Below are 10,720 nucleotides of genomic sequence, written 5' to 3' on the forward strand. Positions count from 1 at the left end.
TGCTGCTTGTTGATTATAGTAAATTCAATAAAACTTTCAAAAAATTGAATTTTTACCAACTACAATAAGTGTAACTAGAAAATATGTCTTTAAACTTTGATATCTTTTACTGGATTCAATTACCCCAAAAATGTACACTTTTGCACAGTTTTCTTTATTATAGCTATTAGAAGTGAAGATATAGGATCTGGTGTATTTGGGTGCGGACATATTGAAAGAAAAACCCATTTATTTAACACATATAGTAAGGAAATCCAATTTGTACCTTACGATAATTATTTGACTCTTACGTTAAAGTACTCCAATATCAAGAGGGGCCTTTGCCTCATGCACAACGCCCTATTTTTGCATTTAACCGGTCTACGGCACAATCTGGATGAGTGGTGTTGCCTTGACTTAATGAGAGTAAATTGAAATGGTCGGGAACTACCACATGTCAACTGTCCTCTCTCCCTCTCTCTCTCAGATTGGGTTATCACGATAAGCATCATTTACGATAAGACATCGTCACCGCTGTATAATCTGCTGTTCTCTTAAAGCACCATAAAACAAGAAAGAAATGCACCGAAGTTTCTTCGACGCAATCGATTTTTCTGTACAGCCGATACAGCTTATAAACAAGGCCACCGAAAATAGATCTGTCTTTCGGTGATCTCGGTATAATGTTGTATCAGGCGCGGCCCATGAAACTTTAACCATGGCCCGGTGGTGGCATAACCTATATCGTTGCCCGAAGCACGATTATGGATAAACTGAACCTTAAATAAAATAAAAACTACTGAGGGTAGAGGGCTGCACTTTTTTGTCCGTATGATTTGAAAGTTGGCGGGTGGATGATCAACATAACAATTTACAGCCTCCAAGCCTCCAACCATCAAAGATCTGAGACGGACAGAAAAAGTGTTGACAGAAAAAAGTCCGGACCGAATGAAGTCCAGACGGACAGACAAAGCTGGCACAATAGTTTTCTTTTACAGAAAACTAAAAATATGAATAACCCAACCTTTCCACTAAGAGCAAACGGAGATTGCATCTACAGGTATTGCTCTTGGCTAAAGTGTTCTTATTAAAACAATTACTTTGAAATGAAGATGGAAGAACCTGGCATCTGTCACCTTACCTATCAGTTCACCTGCCACAGTTGATTGCGAGTAGAGGCGAAGCAAAATACCACACTCCGCGAGGGATGCTCTCCGTTACACGACTGACCAGTTATGTAAACTGCCGATTCGCCGGTGAGTCAGCGACTACGATGATGCTGCCCGCCACAATTAAATTCTGGGTTTCGAGTGTAAATTACCCACGATATTGCATCACCATTGCTACCTAGGGAGTGGGATGAAGTAAGTACAATAAATCATAATAATCCTATCACAGAAACAAATAATATACAACAAACATGAAAGGAGTTGATAGAGCTTTTGCACTCGAACTGGCAGTCTTGTCAGAATAGTCGAGTGGCAGAATGGAGTTTTTGGTGAAACCTCGTTTCGTGATAACAATTGTTTTTTTTTTTCTTGTTATCTAGACCCTACTTATTATAAAACAACTGGGTGCAGGAGTAAGGGAATATTTTTTAGCCATACCTTATTTTCTATTTAACATAGAAGTTTTATTTCAGTGATAAAATTCATGTTCTTGTTTAAGGAAGTGTAAAAATTGTACTATCAGATGTTGTAATGTCCTATTTGTCTAAATTCTGTCCTTTTCTCGGGAAAAAATCATTAGTCCTTTGGTTGCTAGCGTCGAGATATCTCGACCCGCAATAACAGTATCGAGGTCGCCAAGGTCGACATGTTTCCACCACTGTAAAAAAATAAAAAGTTTACCCTGCAAATTATGAATGCATTTTCTTTCTTCTACATCGTGTGGAAATCACAAAGCAATATCTCATACTATCTAGTGGTGGAACAACTAAACGCGAATGTCAACAAATACATACCGTCACCTAATTAAAATAAAACAATTGCCTAAGTCATTTTTTCAACTTTTTGAGAAATCGAAAAAAACCTTCTCATTTTCTTGATTTTGGTATCAGTGAAATGCTGATCATTTTATAACTTCTTGATACATGGACAAAAACATTTATATGCTTTTCTTATGTGTAAAGCGTTATTCTTTAAAATAACACGAATTAAATTGACTTAAGAAATTTTATTGGAAAAGTTTTCATATGACACAGGCAAAATGCTAAAGTACCAGTTAGTTCAAAACAGGGAAAAAAATATGTACACATTCTGAAAAAGTAGTTCAGACATTCTGCAGATGAAAGTCAGTGAAAAGTGCAAAATACAGCACCAATATATTTATTAGTAACAAAATGTAAATAAGTATAAGACCTTCTGAAAAATAAAGGAAAACAAAGGGAAAATTAATTATCTGATTCTCAAAGCACTGTTTCCTGCATCTTTTCACAATTATGATTTATCTGCATAATAACCTTAATTTTTAAAATAAACTTAAACAAATGAAAGGGGGAAATTAATCAAATACTTCTCAAACCTTGTTTCCTTGTCTTTGTTCATAATTATGACTTACAGTACCGAGATCTTGTCACTATTCATTACTCGTAAGGCAAGGTATCAAAAAAATTATAGCAGTCAGTTGGCATAACTGTCTTCATGGACTGTAGGTCGTTTTATTTACGCACAGTTATAGGCAGTCTTGATGAAAACAATGGAATCCATTTAACTAATACGTTTTGAATCCGGTGTGACAGAGTCTCCCACGCTGAGTGGACGTTGAATGGCACCCTGAACTTCACTGTTCCATCAATTTGGTACATTAAACCTCGCAGATCGTGAACCACTGGATCTCCTGACTTTTTACCAGGTCTGATGCTGGTGAAGAATAAATTCTCATTCTTTATGAAGTCTTGGTGCTTCATCTGTCTGACTATGTATGGGGATCCTCGCACACTGAATAAGTACTGCATAATCTCGTTCTGTGAAGACATCATTCACTAGTTTTCTTTCAAGAATGCCATGCATGGAGTCGCACTCCATTTGCGTATGGCCTACAACGAGGTACTTCTGAACGATGCTGATGCCATGTTATCCTTCATCTGTCTGACTATGTATGGGGATCCTCGCACACTGAATAAGTACTGCATAATCTCGTTCTGTGAAGACATCATTCACTAGTTTTCTTTCAAGAATGCCATGCATGGAGTCGCACTCCATTTGCGTATGGCCTACAACGAGGTACTTCTGAACGATGCTGATGCCATGTTTTCTGATTACAGTCCGTTAGTCCGAAGGCCCGATAGTCCGAAGGTCCGATAGTCGTAGGTTGGTATTTTTATGGGTGTTTACTGGTTACAATTTTGCCGTATTAGCTATGGAGGGGTTGGGGGCTGATTACAGTCCGTCGCACTATCGGACCTTCGGACTATCGGGCCTGCTGACTTTCGGACTATCGGACCTTCGGACTATCGGGCCTTCGGACTATAGGGCGGTCACCATGTTTTCTGGCAAGAGCAGAATAGCCATTGGCAACTTTCACGTTTCTGTTCTGGTAGCTACATCCATCACTCCAGATCACAAGCTCTTGTAAATCAGGGCTCTCTGAAATTATAGTTTCAAAGTGATGGTACTGCAGATATGAAAAAATTTCACTTTTCAAGTCACCTTCAGTTTCATTCCAGATGTAGCAGTAACCTTTCTTGGATTTCAGATCACACAGTGTGAAGTTATGTACCTGGAGCTTTTGTTTTGTAGTACATATGTAATGGGAAAATTATTCCTTTAATTATTATTGATTTATTTAGAAACTGATTCATCATCCTCCTCTAATATCTTTACACTACTGTTGTAAGAGTGATTATGACTATAAAAGTATTTTGTTTGTATAAGGTTTTTATACATACCCGTGCCAAAAGGGTACCACAAAATGGCCGTCCTACAGGGCATCTTGGGGTTACCCCTACCTCTCTCATGGAAATTTCCACTGCTGACCACGATCTTAGACTAGGCTATACAGTAATTTAGGAAAACCTACCCTAGACTAATCCTGTTTGAATGAGGAATTATGACTATTTTTGTTAAATGTAGTTAGGCTATATATATATATAAATTCTTGAAAACTTAGTTACATAGGACTTAGCCTATACCCTCATTAAACTAACCTAACTTTGTGGCCTATTGTAACCTAGTAAAAAATCAGCCATGTAAACTTTGCATAGGCTATCCTGACCGATTTCTGAGGAGGCCTAGCCTAGACTATATCCTATTAAAAGGCACCTTAGCCTAATTTTACCTCATTTTAGTTTAAGTTTTTCTCAGAAATCTTTCAGGTAGCCTTATCCATTGACATATATTGTGTACAAACATTTAGTACTGTGTGGAGTAGTACTGTGTGATTTACACCTTACTGTGAATTAACTGATTCCAGGACCTGCTCAACATTTGGTACTGTCCTATTGTGAAGGAAAAGCAATTCCCCTAGTATGTAGTTGATATGTTTTTTTTTTTTTTTGAGGTATCTCAATATAAAGAGTAATTTTTTGTTTTTTGTTTTAAACTATTCACTTACATTGTTTTTCTTGAAATCAAAATTAAATAAAAGGAATATTTCCTGGGATCTAGTCCAGGAGTTCTGACGAGTATGTAAATTAACCAAGTCCAGGAATTCGGAAGAACATGTAAATTGACCTAGTCCAGGAGTCCTGAAGAGCATGTAAATTAACCGTCCAGGAGTTCTGAAGAGTATGTGAATTAACCTAGTCCAGGAGTCTGGAAGAATGTGTAAATTAACCTAGTCCAGGAGTTCGGAAGTATGTAAATTAACCATGTCCAGGAGACTAAGCCTAAGAGAATTTTGGCATGATGTAATGAGTAATAAAGAGAGGAACTGGGGCCCAGGGATTTTCTTCAATACCATCTTACCTTTACCCCCAAAATAGAAATCAACGCTTCAATTGCCTCCCAGTGGGAAGACATCACCTGGCCTCATCAGTAACAAGACCCATACACCCAAGGAGTATCACGTAATAGCAGGTAGGACAGGCCTACTCAAATTTCCAGACAGCGTAAACGTTCGTAGTCTTCATACCCACCTTGTCAACTATGACACGGTACCATTCTCCAACCCCTGTCTCCAGGCAAGAAGACTGACAACAGTGCATATGTTTAGTATTATTATTATTCTCGTATCTTAATGTCTTGGGGCGGGGGGGAGGAAATTCCTCCGTGACACGTAGTAGATGCCAATATAAATACATTTTCACCAACGTCAGCATCTCATAAATCCATGATCATCTTTAGCTACCTCAGTTTCAGAGCTTGATGGATCATCACCATCTGGCTGGTAGTATGGCTCAAGATCTGAGTCATCTTCAGCATCCAAATCTTTATCAATGAATGCATCTGATATCCCAGATGTTTCAGGTTCCACATGCAGCTCTGAATAGCTCATATTTTTGTCAACAGATTAGGCCTGCCACTCACAATCTATTAGGCCTATCTGTGAAAGAACGAAATCCAAAAATCATAAACAACATAATCATAGATTGCTTACCATGCCAAGGAACAAGAAGGATCTTGATAAAAATCTAATCAGTTTCTTCTGAAAACCTCATGTAAATAGGGAATTACTTGAAATTTACACATTACAGGCATCAGTACAAAGTTAATGAAAACCACTGACTGCTGCTTGGTCTATTCACTCCCCTCTTACATATTTCATTTTCTCCTCTCAGCACATTATACACAATTGTAGACGTTTTGTACATTACCTTTGATAGACGAAAATCACACCTAATATAGATAACTTTTATACACTGACGTGCTTTGCATTCACAGCTCAGCATATGTCTGATGTTTACAATCAGTAATTATAGAAAACGTTAAAATGTCTAAAAGAAAGAAAACTGATAAAAAAAGGTGATACTACTGAAAATGTAAGAGAAAGTCAAATTGCCTAAATCACATTGTTTGACTTAGTATTTGTAAAGTCCCCGCTAAGCGGGTCTTCTATGATGACGACCCGTTTTCTATACCGCCCCCATAGTAGCGGGTCAAGAGGGAGCAGCCATGCTGAATCAACCATACTGATCTATGTAAATTTATACCTGTTACTAACTTATATTGCATATGTTTCTTTTGCACATGCATCAGATTGTTGTTAGCTTGATCATTGTCCATTTTTGTAACTCAAATTGTATTTATTCATTGTAATTATTGTCAAGAGTAATTGACCTCAGGTCACCCTGATTCTCATTGTATTCCTCGGGGTGACGTCAGTCCGCCGCTATATAAACCGCCTGTGTCCTGAATAAATCAGCAGTAACTTTTCTCCTGCTCATTATTTAGCACCGTAAAAAGTCACCTTGTGATTTAGGCAAAATGTTTACTGTGAATTCTCGACCACTCATACTCAACCAAATAAGTCAGGTAAGTATATCAAAAGGTGCGCCACGTCCGGGAGAACCGACTTAGGCAAAAATCCAAAAGTCGCCCAAAAATGACTTGGGCAATTATTTTAATAAGGTGACGATATGGTTTCTCAGCTGGCCTACCGCCTACGCATCACGTGTTATGCTACTGCAACATTTTTCATAAAATTCCCGATTAAATCGGTAAATTTATGTATTCCTAAATGCAGCATCATTATGAATGATTGCTAGCTTTAAATTTCTACTTAAATAAGTTAGTATAAGAAGTTAGTATAATAGAATGACAAAATGAGGAAGTAACGATCGCTCATTGTTCGGCCATTTAAAGAAAGACAGACAGATAGACTAACCTTACACACACACACACACACACACACAAGCTCCTCGTTGGACGGGTCGGTATAGTTCTCGGCTAGCACTCTGCTGGGCCCGCGTTCAAGTCTCCGGCCGGCCAATGAAGAATTAGAGGAATTTATTTCTCGGTATAATGTGGTTCGGATTCCACAATAACAGGTCCCGTTGCTAGGTAACCAACTGGTTCTTAGCCACGTGAAATAAGTCTAATCCTTTTTAGGAGCTTTAATCAGCTCAGTGGTCTGTTAAACTAAAGTATACTTAACTTTTTCACACACACACACACACACACACATTCATGGTGGTGGTGACTCAAATATGTTTTTTTTTTTTTTTTTCAGACAAACCAGCATAAATAGTCAGAATTGCTATTAAAGATCTTATATCAACTGTAGTGGTAGTGGTTGTGGTGGATTTCTATATGTAAAGCGCTTGCATACAGCCAGTACAAGTAGAGGTGATAATTTGCATGAACAGTTATCCCATGAACCAGATGCAAAATATTGGTGTCACAAAAGTTGTATAACATCGTATACATCAAAGTGTCACATTAAGCACCATGTTTCTAAGAAAGATACCAATGATGCACCACAAGTAAAACGAAGCCGCCGATCAGAACAAGTAACTTTCATATTCAAAGAACACTGTTTTATATGTGGCAAAAAATTGTGAAGAGCTGGATCCACGCCACCCAGATCGATGGCGTCCAGCCAGCTATTGTCGCACTGCAGACCGTGGGAAATCACAAAAGAACTTTCAAGGATGTTATTCTAGACACCTGTGATCACAGAAATGATGACTGGGGGAATGAAGTAAGGCTGCGTGTGCAATCAGCAGTCAGTGACTTCAAGCAGCAGGCGCTAAATACCACAGACACTGCCTACAAATCTTCAAGTGCAGTATTGGTCAGTCTCAAAGTAAGGCTCAGAGTACTAATGATGATGCTTTTTTTAAAGTTGTCGACTGGATGCTGGCTGACAAATCTAATGTGTGGAATCCAGTTGAGCTTGAAGAATTGTATAAATCACATGGAGGAGAACAGCTGTCTAGAAGATTGTTGATTAAAAAATTATCAGATAAACTGGAGCCAGACCTACTCATCCTATCAAGCCTCAAAACATATGAAGTTGATTTCTAGCAATGAGGAAGATATTAACACAGCCACAGAGCAAGTTGCCAAAGTGATAATCAAGGAATGTAGAAAACTCAAATGTGACCGGTCAACTTATAATACAAGAATATGCCTGGATAATGCTTTGGCTTGTAGCAGCCCAACTTTATTATGCTGTCTACCCTTTCCCCAAAACTGGAGACAAAATTACCAGCAGCAATGGCAGGAAATACGGTGACAGTTGCCATTACAAATAAACCCACAATGTTGCAAATTGCCCCAGGTGTTGTAATTTGTGACAAAATAAATATTGAGCTCTTGCATGACTTAGGTACTACACCTTCTTATGATGAAGTGCTACGTTTCAAGAGTTCTGCAGCTCGTGCAGCAGCCAGTAGCAAAGAGAAGCTAGGGATTTTCAATAGTGATAATGGCCTTGTTCAAGTGGTAGCCGATAACTTTGATGCAGAAATTTCACCACCAAATGGTGTCCAGGCACCCCGTGCCTTAGCCATCCTAGTTACTCAACCAAAACACAATAATGACATGAACACACCAGAAGTGACCAAAATTAAACGTCTTAAAAAGACAGAAATGTCTGAATTGGTTTTACCAGATGTACAAGTTCATCTATATGAAGGGCCTAAAAAGCCTGAAATGCCTGAACAGGAAGAAAATGTGTAGACATAAAGGCCACAGTTGAGAAGCACAATGGTATCTTAGACAATGTTTTAGCTGCTCATGTGCTTTCAGAATGTGACAGTGTGTCTTGTTTGTGGAGAACTGGGAAAGGAACAGTTCTAAAGGTCCTAAAATCTGGAAAGAAGAGTCTTTACAAGCTAGGTGACACGTGTACACCTGAGGAAGAGAACAAATCTGAATGCACAGCATTCATAGCATCACGTCATGGATTTCCAAATGAATCCGATATGACATCTCTTCAATACATGGTTTGGAGAACGAGACTGCCAATCACAAGCTCAATTCTGCTCCAAATCTAAGGGTACTGCCTCCTACTAAAGAAGCTTTTGAACAGCATGTGTATACAGCCCACCTACTGTACAAGCTGCAATCCAGAGATGTGCCCTAGAAGCTACCCCACCTGTATCATCTGTTCCTCTATCAGCACTCAAAATGATTAAATGTGGATGCTTGTCATTACACTGTTGTTCCACTGTACGTTGTAGCTGCTCCATCGCTTGCATTTCATGTTCTATCTTCTGTGCTTGCCATGCAGGGAGGCAATGTAAAATCCCTCGCACAATTTCTGCTTCCAGGGAAAACCATTATGACTAATACGTCAAAGGTGATGGCGTTGATACAGACCAGGGGCGTCATTTGTGGGGGAGGCCTGGGGTTCAACTGCCCCCTCAAGACTCAACTTGCCCACCCCCAAGACCCAAGTTGCCCCCCCAAAGCCTCAACTTCGCCCCCTCACCCCCAAGCCCCAAGAAGTAACAGCATGTTTTCTTTTTAAATGTGGAATCATAATTATATAAAATTTCTCAGAAATATTATGTTTCTTGATCTTTGTCTGTCTACTAGCTACCAGTGATGATGAGATAAAACACATAGTAGTGGAAGTATATAACTTTTGCTGAAATACCTTGCTCATGTGGCTTCAAAAACACATAAAATAGCTCAAAATAAAAATAAAAAACTCAGCTGATTAGGCTCGCTTCGCTGGCCAAACCGTCTTTGTCGCCCACCCCCCCTACCCCCAACCCCAACAAAAATCTGAAATGACGACCCTGATACAGACAGCGTTGAGGTGGATTCATCCGATAGTGACTAAACATAAAATTGTAGAAGTGTCTCGGTATATGCAAAGTATTCCATCAATAAAACTTCAACAGATCAATTTTATTTTATTGAATTTGATGAACATTTGTATAATATAAAATGCTGATATCTATCTCTGACCTCACGTGACATTATGAGAAATATTGGCTTTATATTTGACCACGATTTGTGATATTTGGCCTCATGAAGTCTGAAAATAATTAAAATATGATAATCTGCAGCCCACAATTGCATTTCTTGGGTACATAAACATACAATTTGCTACCAAATTCAAGTCTCTACATCAGTTAGAAGCTCGGATATAGCAGGTCTAAACGTTACGTGTTAACTGGGTGGGCGACTACCCACACACATATTATCTATCTATATATCTATCTATCTATCTATAAGTATATATATAAATATATATATATATATATATATATATATATATATATATATATATATATATAATTATATATATATATATAAAAAGTAATTTCTGAAAAGTAATTTTTTTAATAAAAAAGATTAGCAAAATAGCAAAATATCGCATAGATAGATTATGCTTATCAGTGTTTTAAATGACTTATATATATATATATATATATATATATATATATATATATATATATATATATATATATATATATATATATATATATATATATATATATATACATACTGTACTGTGCTGTATATCTTAGTCATTTAAAATACTGATAAGCATAATCTATGTGTGCGATATTTTACTATTTTGCTAATCTTATTTTATTAAAAATAAATTACTTTTCGAATATTTCTGAGAAAGAGAGAGAGAGAGTAAATGATCTTATCAAACATTTTACTGTCATGATATGTAAAGTGCTCTTAATTTTACTATCTTGAACTCTACCATTAAACTGGCTGTGATAACGCACATTTCAACGCATTTCAAGAGGTTTACATACACACACCAAGTCACTGACATAAATGCGCGCGCACGCGCAAAATAAAAAAAAATGGGGGCTTGCCAGTAACTTTTGGTGTGTGTGTTTGCATATATGATATATATATATATGTGTATGTATGTGTATATA

General features: G+C 37.7%; 1 protein-coding gene across 2 annotated transcripts in view; it reads right to left on the minus strand.

Moving 5' to 3' along the window:
- LOC136846498 (glutamine-dependent NAD(+) synthetase-like) overlaps positions 1-5,831 on the minus strand; it is a 29,596-nt gene extending 23,765 nt beyond the window's left edge. The window contains exons 1-2 of one of the 2 annotated variants that reach the window (XM_067117343.1): positions 5,735-5,831; positions 1,121-1,326 (exon numbers count right to left, since the gene is read on the minus strand). The gene's annotated coding sequence lies outside the window, so the exon portion shown is untranslated. Of the gene's footprint in view, positions 1-1,120; positions 1,327-5,517 lie in introns of both variants that reach the window. The other variant, XM_067117344.1, reaches the window with a different exon arrangement.
- Between the last annotated feature and the right edge of the window lie 4,889 nt (positions 5,832-10,720).

The sequence above is a fragment of the Macrobrachium rosenbergii genome, chromosome 15, assembly GCF_040412425.1.
Source record: "Macrobrachium rosenbergii isolate ZJJX-2024 chromosome 15, ASM4041242v1, whole genome shotgun sequence".
NCBI lineage: Eukaryota > Metazoa > Arthropoda > Malacostraca > Decapoda > Palaemonidae > Macrobrachium > Macrobrachium rosenbergii.